The 12,279-nt window shown below is 44.0% G+C and overlaps 1 protein-coding gene across 6 annotated transcripts in view; it reads left to right on the forward strand.

Annotated features, from left to right (window-relative positions):
- The first annotated feature begins 344 nt into the window (after positions 1 to 344).
- DNAH5 (dynein axonemal heavy chain 5) overlaps positions 345 to 12,279 on the forward strand; it is a 385,840-nt gene continuing 373,905 nt past the window's right edge. For all 6 annotated transcript variants that reach the window (XM_078365928.1, XM_078365933.1, XM_078365935.1 and 3 more), the window contains exon 1: positions 345 to 438. The gene's annotated coding sequence lies outside the window, so the exon portion shown is untranslated. The remainder of the gene's footprint in view (positions 439 to 12,279) is intronic.

A 12,279-nucleotide genomic window follows, 5' to 3' on the forward strand; every position in this document is an offset into this window, starting at 1 on the left:
AGGACTGAGCGAAGGATACAGTGACTCACTTAGATTCTTTCCAGTGTTTAATTCAATGAATTAGGTTTTCTTTAGAGCCTATGAGTCATTTTCCCTGCTCAGTGACTTGCATGACAGAGCGGTGAGATAACCAGGAACTCAGGGAGCCAACTGGTAGGTTTAGTGAAGGATTATAAAGGAATGTGGACCTTCAAAGACCTGGGGAAAACCCAGGCTCCTGGACAAGAGTCATTTGGGAATGCAGTCCCCAAACAAGGAAAAACATCTTCCAGCAGTCATGTATTTTCACCTTCTCACATTTCACTTTTGTTTAAGAAAAGAGTCTGACATCACCAGCGTGATTTGCCATGTCAGAAATACTGCGGGTGCCTTTGCAAACAGCTGCAGCATTTGTGCTCTGCTAATTGTGCAGTTTGGGTAACTGTTTCGTCCACTGAGGTTAGTGATTGCCTCCCACTCCCTACTTAGCTATTCTGCATTCCTGGCCTACCCTGTGAGAGGGATCTATAGCAAATGCCATTTTCATCTTAGAATCAGCAGAAGGTAAACTTGGGTAATGTGCTCCCTGTGAGCAAAGCACCTAAGATATCTGCTTGCTCGGACATGCATGGAAGGATGGTGAAGGAAACAGATGTTATCTTGTTTCCTTTTCAAATTTGGGTTGAACAGTGAAAAAGCTGTTGTGTGTCAAAGATGAAAATGGTAAAATGATCAAAAGAATGTCTTTCCTATCTGCTCAGGCTGCACAGAGAGGACACGTTTCCTTTTTATCAGTGTTTATAACTTGCAAAGGAAAAATGGTTTTAGGGGTGACATTTCGAATCGGTCCGTGGATAGGCTATTTGCTTGAAATGGAAAATCGCTGTAATCGTTTTTGTGTGTGAATTGCCGTGTGCAAGAGGGGAGAGTTTGTTTTCTTATGACTGGTTGTTAGCTTGGCCATCGGCTATGATTTGTGTGGCACCACGAAGAGAAGGAAGCTACAAAATATTCTGGTTACCTATTGCTATGTGTCAAATTACTCCAAACTTCCTGGCTTAAAACAACAGCCATTTTTATTCTGCTTTGTGCTTTTGTGGGTGAGGAGTTTGGGCAGGGTTCAGCTGCTCCATTGTTCTGTTCCATGTAGTGCTGGCTGAGGTGGCTTGGTTGTATTCAACTGGCAGATGGGCTGGTCTGGAGGGTCCAGGACAGCTTCCCTTGTAAGTCTAGCACCTCAGTGGGGATGGCTGCAAGGCGAGGCTCAGCTGGGATTGCTGACTGTGTGCCAACACCTGGCTCTCCAGCATCAAGCACAGGAGTCCCAGGGAGAGAGCCTCAAGACATCGAGGTGCAAATATTAGGCTTCTATAACCCACCCTTACTAGAACCCCATCATCAGGCTTCCGTAACCCACCATTAGCCGACACTCAAAGCAGCTGTTTGAAACCTTTTCCACTTCTTTCCCTCAAACCTTCAGCCCTAGCACCTTCTGGCTAGGAGATGTCTTTATTCCCACCTTCCTGATAAAACATGGGCCATTAGGCATACACTAAGTGAAATAGACAAACAACAACAACAACAACAAACACATGAGTTCTTGAGCCAAACTCATGTTCAAAAGTCATCATTTGCCATCTTTGAGACCTTGAGCAAATTACCCAACCTTCCTGAGCCTTAGTTGCTGATATGGTCTGGCTGTGTCCTCACCCACATCTCATCTTGAATTCCCATATGTTGTGGGAGGGGCTTGGTGGGAGGTAATTGAATCATGGGGGCAGGTCTTTCTCATGCTGTTCTCTTGATAGTGAATAATTTACAGGAGATCTGACGGTTTTAAAAACGGGAGTCTCCCTGCCCAAGTTCTCTTCTCTTGTCTTCTGCCATGTGAGATGTACCTTTCACCTTCCACCATAACTGTGAGTCCTCCTCAGCCACATAGAATTGTAAATCCAAACTTCTTTCTTTTGTAAATTACCCAGTCTCAGGTATGTCTGTATTGGCAGTGTAAAACCCGGCTATTACAGTTGCTTTCTCTGCAAAAAGGGGGTAAAAATACCCAAATCATTATGATTGAATGAGGTATGTATGACAGACACATTTTACAGACATTAGGAAGTGTAATTTCAAATGTAGTTGACTTCGAGTACCATTCCTGCCCAACCTGTCTTAATATGGGCTCTTTACCTGCCATTGCCATTTATTACAACAAATCACTAAAACTCTCTGAGAATCGTAATTACTTTCAGAGCTGAAGAGATGATTAAATAAAATGGCGCCTGTGAAAGCCTGTGTTGCTGTCAGGTGCATTACAACAATGAGTCACAAATCAACAGCATCAGAATTACAATCGGCTCATAATTGCTTTGTATTCTATCTGGTCAAGTGATCACCTGTTTGTCTGTTGCTTGTTTTTGCAATGCTCTCAATGTTGGAGCTGCGATGGATTGAGGAATAGAGAAAATAAACTTGTTCAAGGGTGAGAGCAGACAACAGACATCAGCAATAATTGATGTAGTCTAAGCATATATGCATAATTGACTGTTATAATGAAATAACACTCAACCAAGTTGATCTGATACATTTAATGATATACATAATCCTTACTTCTGCTGCATGGTAATTAGGCATAAAAAGTAAGATTTAATGTAAATAACTGTAATTAGTATCACTTGGGTGTCACCAAAACAAATTTGTAATCTATTCTCTATTTTGTTTTTTTTCTAGGATCCATAATTAGTAATAATGTTAATGGTTTTCCCTGATAACAACTACTGTTTAGTTTTTTCCATTCATTCATTCATTCATTCCTTCATTCATCAAATGTGTATTGGGTGTATGCCAGGAATGGTGCTTCTGTAGATAGAGCTGGTCCTGGGGAGACAGAAAATAAAAGGGCTTATTTCAGTACGATGTGAACTCTCCAGCGACAGGGCACTTTGGGCCCTGTAAGGGTACATAATCTAATTTTGAGGTTACAGTGAAAACTCACTAGAGGAGGAGATGAGCCCTAAAATACGAGTAGAATTTAACCAGAGCAAGAGGTTGGGTGAGGGGAGGAATAGCAAAAAAGAGCCTGTCACTGTGCATAGAGATCAAGTGGGGTGTGGCTGAGGAGGAGAAGGAGGGATGAGCTGAGGCCAGCTCAGGAAGGGCCCCACTGGCCACATTAAATGGCATGAATCTAATAATGAAGATATTTAAGGGAGCTAGGCTTGGTGACTTACTGCATGTGGGGACCTAAGGCAGGAGGGGAGCTAAGGAGGCCATCTACATTTTTGGGTTGTGAAACTTGGTAGGAGGCATCTTGTCTGAGACAGGAGGAAGAGCTGTGTTGAGAAGATATTTGTTGTGAGCACGCTGAGTTTGAGTGGTGACTGAGACATCCAAGAGGATGAGCCCTGCAGGTGGTTGGTGTATGGATCTGAATCTGTGCTGTCCAATATGGTAGCTACCAGTTACACATTTCTATTTAAATGTACATCAATTAAAATGAAGTGAAATGTAAAATGCAGTTCTTCAGCTACACTAGTCACATTTCAAGTGCTCAGCAGCCACACGTGGCTACCATATTGGACATTTCTATCATAGCTGTATTAGGGCTGTTGTAACGGTTTATCTCAAACTGGGTGTCTTAAAACTATAGAAGTTCATTTTCTCAGAGTTCCTGCACGTAGAAGACTTTAGATTCCTGAAATCATGGTGTCAGCAGGGCCATGCTCCCTCCAGTGACTCTGAGGGAGAATCTGTGCCATGACTTTTCCATGGCTACTGGTTGGTGTTCTTTAGCTGTGCATGCATCACTCTAATCTCTGCTTCCATTTTCATCTATACTGTGTGTCTGTATGTCTCCAAGTCTCCTTTTATAAGGAAAACCAGTCCTGGGATTTGGGGGACACCCTAATTCTTTATGACTTCATCTCAACTTGATTACATCCGAAAAGACCATATTTCCAAATATGGTGACATTCACAGGTACGAGGGGTCAGTGCTTAAATATGTCTTTTTGGAGAACACTATTCAACCTATAACAATCACAAAAGTTTGACTGGACACACTTCTCTAGAGCCCAGAGGAGAGGAGAGGGTAATTAAAGATACAGGAATAGATGAGACCGCCCAAGAGTAGATGGAGACACTAACATTTGTGGGATGGGCAGAGAAAGAGAAACTCGCACAAGAACTGAGAAGAAAAGGCCAGCAGGTAGGAGGAAACCAGGAGAAATATGGAGCCTTGGAGGTTGAAGAAACCATTTCAGGATTACGAGTGTGGTGGTCAAGGAAATTATAACTGCAAGAGGTGGAGTAGAAAAGGGTTGAAAAGAACCCATGGGATTCAGCAGCCAGGAGGCTGTAGGCAAAGACCTTTTCAGTAGAGTAAAAGGGCAGAAGTCAGATCAGGTTAGGAATTAATGACAGATATGGAAGAAGAGACAGCAGTAGTGGCAATGCAAAAGAAAAGCAAATTCAAGGGACGCAAGCCAACTGCAGGGCTTGGTCCCAAGCTGTGCCATTGAGAGAAGAGTTGAGAAGACTTGGGAGAGGTTTCTGGCTTGGGGGCCTAAAAATGTGCTGATGTGCTTGAGTGCAAATAGACAAAGGGGCTCTTTGGCACAAATTATCCCTGTACTGCGGGTATGACCATGTCCCTTTGGTCGGGGTATGAGGAGGGTGTAATATAGCTGGTATAAGCTGGAAGCAGACACAGGAAGTAGGGGAGGATCAAGTGGAGAGGATGACATGAACTTCAGTTTTTCACTTGCTGGGTTTTAGGTGTCTGGGGAGTATTGATTGGCACTGTCCATCAGGAAGCTGAATCTGCTAGTCTGACCCTAAGGGTAGAAGTAGCACATGGACAGATAAACTGGGAGTCCTTTGTATTCAGTGGCAGTTCCAGTTTATCTATAAAGGAGGGGTTTGAGGGCAGCAATCTGACTGGAAGCAGGGCAAAGGGGCTGCATTTACAAAGCTCCTTACATGAGATGAAGAAAATGTCAATCGCCTGCAGTGGTGAATGGAGGGGGCACCAAAGCGGACTGTCCCCAGCCCCTTGGCCACCATCACTGCTGCCTAGAGGTGCTGCTGAAGCTGAAGAGGTAGAGGTCCTCCCTCATAGGGAGGGTGGCTCTGTAATTTGTTGTACAACATGCGACACTCTGGGAAGTGAAAGGGGGAAAACAGGTGTAGACTAGGACTGTCCTGAGGACTCTGGCCTGTAAAGTCACCAGACCCAGGGAGTGATGGTGGAGGGTGACACTGAGCAGCAGCTACATTCTTGGGTTGAGGGAAGTAGTGAGGCTGATGAAGGAGACAGTATGCTTAGAGTGCTGAAGAACAAGAGGAGTGTAATGTCCCTGGGGTCAAGGTTACAAGGAGTTGAAAGGAGATGGTAATGAACGTGGCCAAGTCTGTGGTGGTCCGGTAGGAAAAGGACCAAGACAAGTCCCATGGGTTTGTTCTTTTTCTTTTTTTGAGACGGAGTTTCAATCGTTACCCAGGCTGGAGTGCAATGGCGTGATCTCGGCTCACTGCAACCTCCGCCTCCCGGGTTCAGGCAATTCTCCTGCCTCAGCCTCCTGAGTAGCTGGGATTACAGGCACGCGCCACCATGCCCAGCTAATTTTTTGTATCTTTAGTAGAGACGGGGTTTCACCATGTTGACCAGGATGGTCTCGATCTGTTGACCTCGTGATCCACCCGCCTTGGCCTCCCAAAGTGGGGTTTGTTCTTTAGGAGTCATATAAGGAATGTGTCCCTCATACAGTCATGAATGTGGTGCCTGGATTACAGGGGTAAGGAGAGAGCATGGGGACAGCAGCAAGAGGCTGAACGACAGCCCACTCTGTAGGAGTTTGGTGGAAGAGCAGGCAAGGAAGAAGGCGTTGATTTCGGGCAGGTGTGCGGTAGAACACTGTCCTGGGCAAGTGCCAGTAGGTGCTCCTGGATAACGGATTTGGCAGCAGGTGCTCCTGGATAACGGATTTGGCAGCAGGTGCTCCTGGATAACGGATTTGGCAGCAGCAATATGGCTTTCCCCTTTCACATTCTCAACTCATAGTAACCATTATTCATCTTAACACACATTAGAAATGACTACGCATCAATTAATACACATCATACGGCTGGGCGCAGTGGCTCATGCCTGTAATCCCAGCACTTTGGAAGGCCAAGGCAGGTGGATCACGAGGTCAGGAGTTCAAGACTAGCCTGGTCAAGATGGTGAAATCCCGTCTTTACTAAAAACACAAAAAAATTAGCCAGATGTGGTGGTGGGTGCCTGTAATCCCAGCTACTCAAAAGGCTGAGGCAGACAATTGCTTGAACCCAGGAGGCGGAGGTTGCAGTGAGCTGAGATCACACCACTGCACTCCAGCCTGGGCAACAGAGTGAGACTTCATCTAAAATATATATATATAAAATACTTTTTGTATTGTACGTTGTATATATAATATATGCACATTAACAAATACACAGCCCAATAATACTTGTGAACACTTACATAGGGCTTACATTGTGCCAGGCAATGCCTTAAATTCTTTACCCAGAAAAACTAATGAAGTCCTTACAATTACCCTGTGAGGCAGGTGCTCTTATTACTCCCATCTTATTGATGATGAAACTAGGGGGTGATAATCACTTGCCCAGGGCTGCCAAGCTGGTGATGGTGGTGCCAGGACTCGAGCCTCCATCTTTGCATGAATCTAGTTACCTATAAGGGGCAGAGGGCTGATTCTTGGTGATATACAGGACTTCTAACTAAGAGAGGTCAGAGGAGAAAGTGACCCAAATCAGAGCAGAAGAAAGGGGCTGGGGGCTGAAGGAAGGGCTGCTGCAGGAGTGGCAGCCCACAGTGTCTCCTTCTCACTGAAGGTGACATCCACTGTGAAGAGAGAGCAGGGTGGGGGTTGACGTGGGGAGCTGAGGCAAGTGGGGAGGTTTGTAACAGCTACAGAGAGGAATGGAAAGGAAATCATGGAGTGATTAGGAAAATGATTGTGGAGAAGCATTCAGAACCCAGCTGTGCGATGGAAAGCATGAATTTGTGGTGGAATCACTCAGCTCAGTTAAAATTTCTTGCCATCAGCATTTAGGCAGTTACGAAGCAGAATGTGTTGTCTTGACCTCAACTTTTCGCTCTATCTATGCTTTGGGGGGTATAGGTATTATTTCCCTGTTAGTTCCCTCCCCTTCCTTCTAACTAATAAGACTGTGTTCATCTCTCTGCTCCCACTCCAAAGACTTGAACAAAAAGAAATCTGAGCTGTCAGGAAGTGAATTTCCTATTTAGAACCTCATCACCTGGGAAGTCCAGGTCAAACCTGGTGACTTTGAAGAACCAGGGGTTCAGAGTGCCATCAGGGAGAAAAAGAGGATCGTTAGGGAAGGAGAAAAAAGTCTCACACAGCACCCTAATTGTCCTCTCTATGCCAGGAACTAGAGGGCACCCCATACAGTCACTATTCAGGGTCAATTGCTATGCCAGTGTTCTTTCCAGGGACATCTAAGGGAGACCCCAGTCACTGATTTGGAGGCAAGCTGAGGTAAGCCATTCTTCCTGCCCCAAATAGAGAAATATCATGGGCTCCAGCACGGGGGTAGAATATAGGACCTACACAGACAGAAGGGCCCTCTGTGGCCAGCTGAGGTTTCAGTAGCGGGGTAAAGGAGGAGGTAGAGCCTATGGAGACATGGAAGAAGCCGTTTTAGGGACAATAAGAAATTAATCGTAGAGGCCGGGCATGGTGGCTCACGCCTGTAATTCTAGCACTTTCAGAGGCTGAGGCAGGTGGGTCACCTGAGGTCAGGAGTTCGAAACCAGACTGGCCAACATGGCAAAACCCCGTCTCTACTAAAAATACAAAAAATTAGCTAGGCATGATGGTGGGCACCTATAATCCCAACTCCTCGGGAGGTGAGGCAGGAGAATTGCTTGAACCTGGGAGGTGGAGGTTGCAGTGAGCCGAGATTGCACTACTGCACTCCAGCCTAGGCAACAGGGCAAGACTCTGTCTAAAAAAAAAAAAAAAGAAAAAAAGAAAAAAAAAAGAAACTAATGGTAGATCCCTTTGGGGTCCATACTGTTTCAGGGATGCTACTGATCAAGTTGCAGAGGGTAAGGAAGGTTTACACAGATGAAGAGACATTGCTGCAAATAATAGGGGCTCTGCGACAAGGAAGGACATCTGAGGATTGATCCGACTGGGACCACAGCCCTGTGGTGTGCACAGTAGCACCAAGTAGGACTAGGATGAACCAGGGCAAGGGAAAATCTGGCTGAACCAGAACAGAAACATGATCTTACCCCCACAGGGTTCCTCATGGGGAAGGCAGAAATTACTAAATCTACTTCCTCCTCGTCTGTATCATTATCTTTGGGGGGTGTAATTATGTTTAAGCGAACTATATTGTAAACTACATTTAGTTTTCATCCCACGGTGTGAATTCAGTCATTCTGACCAAATCCGTAAGTACTGTTATGGATAGTTTTCTGAATGGGGTGGCTCCCACCTATCTATCAAATTCAAAGGTTTAATTCCCACGGTAGGAGAAACTAGGAAACTTGTTGCTTCTAGGAAAGGCTGCTCTTACTAGGCTTATGTCTGTTGGGGAGTGTTATTTCCCAATTAGTTAACATTAAAGAACACGTTTAATTTAACTCATATGGAACATTTCATTCTCTCTCTTACAACTTTACTGATCCTTATATTTTGAGTACGATACAATATGCCCATTTAAAGTGCACTGTACAAGGATTTTTGAGTATATTCATAGTCATGCAGCCATATCACCAGAATCTCATTTTACAATTTTTTTTTTTTGGAGACAGGGTTTCACTCCCATCACCCAGGCTGGAGTGCAATGGCACAATCTCGGCTCACTGCAACCTCTGCCTCCTGGGCGCAAGCGATTCTCCTGCCTCAGCTTCCCAAGTGGTTGAGACTACTGTGCACCCCCAAGTTTGGCTAATTTTTATATTTTTTGTAGAGACAGGGTTTTGCCATGCTGCCCAGGCTGGTCTCAAGTGATCCTCCTGTCTTGGCCTCCCAAAGTGCTGGGATTACAGACATGAGCCACCATGCTGGGCCAAATATTACACTATTTGTAATACCCCAGAAAGCAATCTCTTCTCGTTAGGAGTCCTCTCTATCTACCCCACTCCTTTAGCCCTAGGCAACCATTAATCTACTTTCTGTTTCTGTGGATTTGTCTATCCTGGACAATTCATATAAACTGAATCATACAATGTGTGGTTTTTGCGACTGGCTTCTTTCACTCAGCATTGTATTTTTAAGGCTCATCCATGTTGTAGTATATATATCAGCACTTCATTCCTTTTTGTTGCCAAGTAATATTCCATTGTGTGAATAAATCATATGTTGTTTGTCTATTCATCATTTAGGTTGATAACATGGTATTTCTATGCAGTGGAATATTATTCAGCAATTTAGATTATATTTCCACATTTTGCCTTATGAATAATGCTGCTATAAACATTACATCCAAGTTTTTGTTTGAACATATTATTTTAATTTCTCTTGGGTCTATACTTAAGAGTAGAATAGCTGGGTCATGTGATAACTCTATGTTTAGCATTTTGAGGAACTACTAGACTGCTTGCCAAAGTCGCTGCTCAAATTTTACATTTCCACCAGCAATGAATGAGGGTTCTAATTTCTCTACATCCTTACCCACACTTGTTGTCTGTCTTTTATTTCAGCCGTCTTAGTGGGCGTAAAGTGTTGTCTCCTCGTGGTTCTGATTTGCATTTCACTAATGACTAATGATGCTGAGCATCTTTTCATGCATCCTCTCCTCTCTCTTCACCTTCCTATGCAGTTTTCTGGAGAGACTTTGATGTACATAGCATGGGGACAAAATCATGTCCTCCATGAATTTCCAATCTTGTTAATGAGACAAGAGGCTGGCCAAATGAGAGTCCTAGGCAGGAAGAGGGTTAGAAATTCAGACAGTGGTGAGTACAGGCACCAAAGGTTATGGAAGGATATTGGATATGTTGGCCCAGAGAAATGGGGAGGACCTGAAAAGACAAAGAACAAAATCATTCTCCTTAATTTGCTTGAAGAACAGTTCTTTCCTTTCCTTTCCTTTCCTTTCCTTTCCTTTCCTTTCCTTTCCTTTCCTTTCCTTTCCTTTCCTTTCCTTTCCTTTCCTTTCCTTTCCTTTCTCTCTTTTTCTTTCTCTTGCTCACTCTCTCTTTCCTTCCTTCCTTCTTTCCTTTTCTCTTTCTCCTTCCTCCCTCCCTCCCTCCCTCCCTCCTTTCTTGCTCTTTCTTTCCTTCCTTCCTTCCTTCCTTCCTTCCTTCCTTCCTTCCTTCCTTCCTTCCTTCCTTCCTTTCTTCTTTCTTTCTTCCTGTCTCTGAGAAGCAGTACTTTAGATGCCACTAGGAACCCAAATCCACATGCCTGGGTCACAGGAACAGAACTCAAAGTGGGGTGTCAGTCCAGTAAATGAACTTAAAATGGGAGAACAACTGATGATCTTACAAAATACAAAGCTTGATTCCCTTCTTTATGTTTATTCATTCATTCCATGAATATTTAATGCCATGTGATTTCAGGTCACTTTGGGAAGAAGTTGAGTTAGAGAACATCAAACTAATAGATTAAATTATATGTACTAAGTGCCCCAACCTAGCTAAACCAATGCAAGCCCCACCTATAAACACACATGCCCAAACAGCTTTACCTGCAGTTACACTGACATGTTCATTACTGTTATCACATGTAGATGGTCTTCCCTTGCCACTTTCTTTGATCCTTGTCCCTTGCACCTATGTACTTCTATTATTTCAGAGGTGCACTGTATTTTATATATATAATAATTATTATTTTTTTGTGATGGAGTTTCACTCTTGTTGCCCAGGCTGCAGTGCAATGGCATGATCTCAGCTCACTGCAACCTCCACCTCATGTGTTCAATTGACTCTTCTGCCTCAGCCTCCCAAAGTGCTGGGATTACAGGCGTGAGCCACTGTGCCTGGCTGCACTCTATTATATTTATTGCTCAACTGCTGGGTCTTTGAAAACTCTTACTTGCCTTGTATCCCATTGCTCACTGAAATGTATCAAAGTGGAAATGGTGAACCATATCAAAGAGGAGCCGGGGCACAAGATGTCATTCTGTTCAGAGGTTAAGGTAGAATAAATGTCTTCCTTTGAGAGGCATCTCTCAGGAACCAGAAAATAGAAGAGCGGAGCATATGTTGACAGAAAAATTTCAACTCATATTCAGCAGCTCACAAACACATACACACAAACCCATGTGCAGTTCCAAGTTTCCTTGTGTATACATTTAAGGGCCTGGCTGCCGAAATGCCTGAGAGAGCCAGGGAGGATCCTTACCTCACCACGGTAGCAACTGCAGGAAGCAAGACAAGCACACAGTGGAGCAGAGAAAATCTCCAGGCTCTAGAACAAGAGAGCCAAGCTTGAGCAGGGCTGAGACTAAGAGCTTGGGCTGGGACTCTTGTGGTTCTCTGATACGGTTTGGCTGTGTCCCCACCCAAATCTCATCTTGAATTCCCATGTGTTTTGGGAGGTACCTGGCAGGAGGTAATTGAATCATGGGGGCAGGTCTTTCCTGCACTGTTCTCGTGATAGTGAATAAGTCTCATGAGATCAGATGGTTTTGAAAATGTGAGTTCCCCTGCACACATTCTCTTTCTCTTTGCCTGCTGCCATCCATGTAAGATGTGTCTTGCTCCTCCTTGCCTTCCACCATGATTGTGAGGCCTCTCCAGCCATGTGGATCTATAAGTCCATTAAATCTCTCTCTTTTTTTTTTTTTTGGAAGGGAGGAAAGGAAGAAGGGAGGGAGGGAAGGAGGGAGAGAAGGGAAGGAAGGAAATTAAGCAATGAGAGAGACATTGCCGAACTGGATCTAGAGGTCTACAAGTTGATTTCTTTTTTTTCTTCTTTTGAGAGAAGGAAAGAAAAAAAAAGGAGTGAAGGAGAGGAAGAAAGAGGAAGAAAAAGAGAGAGAGAGAACAGAAATGTTGCTTTATTCTAAAAAAAATGGGTATTTATAATGGCCAATCAATGTTTCATTTAAACCTATGAGTGGGTGTGATGTGGTATTGACAAGAATGTATATTTTGTGTGTTTAAAGTGGAGAGCTCTATAAATATTTATTGAGTTTACTTGTTCCAGATCTGAGTTCGAGTCCTGGATATCCTTATTAATTTTCTGTCTCATTGAGTCTAAGTCTCTATGTATCTGGGTGTTAGGATCGTTAGCTCTTCTTGTTGCATTGATCCTTTTACCACTATATCTTTGTTGCT

This window comes from Callithrix jacchus, chromosome 2 (assembly GCF_049354715.1).
Source record: "Callithrix jacchus isolate 240 chromosome 2, calJac240_pri, whole genome shotgun sequence".
NCBI classification, from domain to species: Eukaryota; Metazoa; Chordata; class Mammalia; order Primates; family Cebidae; genus Callithrix; species Callithrix jacchus.